Consider the following 3,914-nt stretch of genomic DNA (forward strand, 5'->3'; position numbering starts at 1 on the left):
CTCACTCTCCCCCATTCTCCCCATCCTCACTCTCCCCCATCCACCCCACCCTCACTCTCCCCCATCCACCCCACCCTCACTCTCCCCCATCCACCCCACCCTCACTCTCCCCCATCCTCCTCCCCATCCTGCCCGCTCACTCCCCCCACTACCACCATCCTCCCCCCTCACCACCCCCATCCTCCCCCTCACTCCCCACCAATCCTCCGCCCCTCACTCCACCCCAACTACCCCCTCACTCCACCCCAACCTCCCCCTCATTCTCCCCATCCTCTCCCTCACTCTCCCCCATCCTCCCACCTTCACTCTCCCCATCCTCCCCCCTCACTCTCCCCATCCTCCCCCCTCACTCTCCCCCATCCTCCCCACCCTCACTCTCCCCATCCTCCCCACCCTCACTCTCCCCATCCTCCCCACCCTCACTCTCCCCCATCCTCCCTACCCTCACTCTCCCCATCCTCCCTACCCTCACTCTCCCCATCCCCCCTACCCTCACTCTCCCCCATCCTCCCGACCCTCACTCTCCCCCATCCTCCCCACCCTCACTCTCCCCCATCCTCCCCCTCCCCCATCCTCCTCACCCTCACTCTCTCCCATCCTCCCCCTCCCCCATCCTCCCCACCCTCTCTCCCCGTCCTCCCCACCCTCACTCTCCCCATCATCTCCCCATCCTGTCCACCCATCCCCCCCACTCATCCCTCTCCCCCCATCCCTCTCCCCATCTCATCCCTCTCCCTCCATCCCTCTCCCCCATCCTCTCCCCTCTCCCCATCCCCTCTCCCCATCCCCCACCCCATCCCTCTCCCCACCATCCCCCATCCCTCATCCCTCTCCCCCATCTCCCATCCATCTCCCCCATCCCTCTCATCCCCCCCTCCCCATCATCCATCCCCTCCCCTAATCATCCCTCCCCACCCCCATCATCCCTCCCCTCTGCCCCCATTATCCTCCCCTCTGCCCCCATTATCCCTCCCCTCTCCCCATCATCCCTCCCCTCTCCCCCATCAACCTTCCCCTCCCCTTCACCCCATCATCCCTCCCATCCCCTCCCCACCCCCATTATCCTCCCCTCCCCATCATCCCTCCCCTCCCATCCCCCCTCCACATCATCCCTTCCCTCCCCCATCATCCCTCCCCTCCCCTATCATCCCTCCCCTCCGCTGCCCCCATCATCCCCCCCTTCCTTCCCTCATCATCCCCCCTTCCTTCCCTCATCTTCCCTCCCCTCCCCTGCCCCATCATCCCCCCCTTCCTTCCCTCATCATCCCTCTCCTTCCCTCACCCATCATCCCTCCCCTCCACTTCCCCATCATCCCTCTCCTCCCCTCCCCCCCATCATCCCTCCCCCTCCCCCCATCATCCTTTCCCCCATCATCCCTCCTCTCCCATCTCCCCTCCACATCATCCCTCCCCTCTCCCCCATCATCCCTCCCCCCATTATCCCTCCCCTTCATCATCCCTCCCTTCCCTTTCCCCCATCATCCCTCCACTCTCCCCCATCATCCCTCCCCCCATTATCCCTCCCCTTCATCATCCCTCCCTTCCCTTTCCCCCATCATCCCTCCCCTCCACTTCCCCATCATCCGTCCCCTCCCCATCATCCCTCCCCCTTCCCCCATCATCCCTCCCCCTTCCCCCTATCATCCCTCTCCTCCCCTCCCCATCATCCCTCCCCCATCATCCCTCCCCATCACCCCTCCCCTCCCCCATCATCCCTCCCCTCTGCCCCATCATCCCTCCCCTCTGCCCCATCATCCCTCCCCTCCCCTCCCCATCAACCCTCCCCTCCCCATCAACCCTCCCGTCCCCCATCAAACCTCCCCTCCCCATCAACCCTCCTCCCATCATCCCTCCCCTCCCCCATCATCCCTCCCCTCATCAACCTTCCCCTCCTCTCCCCTCCCCATCATCCCTCCCATCCCTTACCCCCATCATCCCTCCCCTCTCCCCCATCATCTCTCCCCACTCCCCACCATCCCTCACCTCCCCCACCATCCCTCACCTCCCCCACCATCCCTCCCCTCCCCATCATCCCTCCCCTCCCCTCCCCCATCATCCCTCCCCTCCCCCATCATCCCTCCCCTCCCCCATCATCCCTCCCCTCCCCACCCCCATCATCCCTCCCCTCCCCCATCACCCCTCCCCCCTTCCCCCCTCCCCCATCACCCCCCTCCCCCTCCCCCATCACCCCTCTCCCCCCTCCCCCCATCACCCCTACCCCTCCCCCCATCACCCCTCCCCCCCATCACCCCCCCCATCATCCCTCCTTTCCCCACCCCTCCCCATCATCCCATCCCTCCCCTCCACTCCCCATCATCCCTCGCCTCCCCCACCATCCCTCCCCTCCCCCCCACCATCCCTCCCCTCCCCCATCACCCCCTCCACCCATCATCCCTCCTCTCCCATCCCCCATCATCCCTCCCCTCCCCTCCCCCCATCATCCCTCCCCTCCCCCCCATCATCCATCCCCTCCCCCCATCCCTCCCTCCCTCCCCTACCCTCCCCCCCATCGTCCATCCCCCCTCCCATCGTCCCTCCCCCCCTCCCCCCCATCGTCCCTCCCCCCCTCCCCCCCCATCGTCCCTCCCCCCCATCGTCCCTCCCCCACCTCTCCCCATCGTCCCTCCCCCCCATCGTTAGTCCCCCCCCATCGTCCCTGCCCCCCCTCTCCCCCCCATCGTCCCTCTCCCCCCCTCTCCCCCCCCCATCGTCCCTCTCCCCCCTCTCCCCCCCCATCGTCCCTCCCCCCCTCTCCCACCCATCGTCCCTCCCCCCCTCGTCCCTCCCCCCTCCCCCCATCATCCCTCCCCCCCCTTCCCCCCCATCATCCCTCCCCCCCCTGCCCTCCCCCCTCCCCCCCTGCCCTTCCCCCCCTCCCCTCCTCCCCTCCCCCTCTCCCCCACCCTCCCCCCCCTCCCCTCCCCCCCTCCCCTCCCCCCCTCCCTCCCCCTCTCCACCCTCCCCCCTCCCCCCCCTCCCCTCCCCCCCCCTCCCCTCCCTCCCTCCCCCTCTCCTCCCTCCCCCTCTCCTCCCTCCCCCCCTCCCTCCTCCCTCCACCTCCCCCCCTCTCCCCCCTCCCTCTCCCCCCTCCCTCCCCCTCTCCCCCCCCCCCTCCCCCTCTCCCCCCCCTCCCTCCCTCCCCCTCTCCCCCCCTCGCTCCCCCTCTCCCTCCCCCTCTCCCCCCCTCCCTCCTCTCCCCCCCTCCCCTTCTCCCTCCCACCCTTCTCCCTCCCCCCCTCCCCTCCCTCCCCCCTCCATCATCCCTCCCCCACTCCCCCATCATCCCTCCCCCACTCCCCCATCATACCTCTCCCCCTCCCCTCCCCCCTCCATCATCCCTCCCCCCCTCCATCATCCCTCCCCCCTCCATCATCCCTCCCCCCCCTTCATCCCTCCCCCCCCCTCCATCATCCCTCCCCCCCCCTCCATCATCCCTCCCCCCTCCATCATCCCTCCCCCCCCCTCCATCATCCCTTCCCCCCCACATCATCCCTCCCCCCCCATCATCCCTCCCCCCCTCCATCATCCCTCCCTCCCCCCCTCCATCATCCCTCCCTCCCCCCCCCTCCATCATCCCTCCCTCCCGCCCCCCCCTCCATCATCCCTCCCCTCCCCCCCTCCATCATCCCTCCCCTCCATCATCCCTCCCCTCCATCATCCCTCCCCTCCCCCCCTCGATCATCCCTCCACTCCATCATCCCTCCCCTACCCCCCTCCATCATCCCTCCCCCCCCTCCATCATCCCTCCCCCCCTCCCCCTCCATCATCCCTCCCCCCCATCATCCCTCCCCCCCTCCATCATCCCTCCCTCCCCCCCCTCCATCATCCCTCCCTCCCCCCCCTCCATCATCCCTCCCCCCTCCATCATCCCTCCCCCCCCATCATCCTCCCCCCCCATCATCCCTCCCCCCACT

Source organism: Chiloscyllium punctatum, chromosome 18, assembly GCF_047496795.1.
Source record: "Chiloscyllium punctatum isolate Juve2018m chromosome 18, sChiPun1.3, whole genome shotgun sequence".
Classification (NCBI taxonomy): domain Eukaryota; kingdom Metazoa; phylum Chordata; class Chondrichthyes; order Orectolobiformes; family Hemiscylliidae; genus Chiloscyllium; species Chiloscyllium punctatum.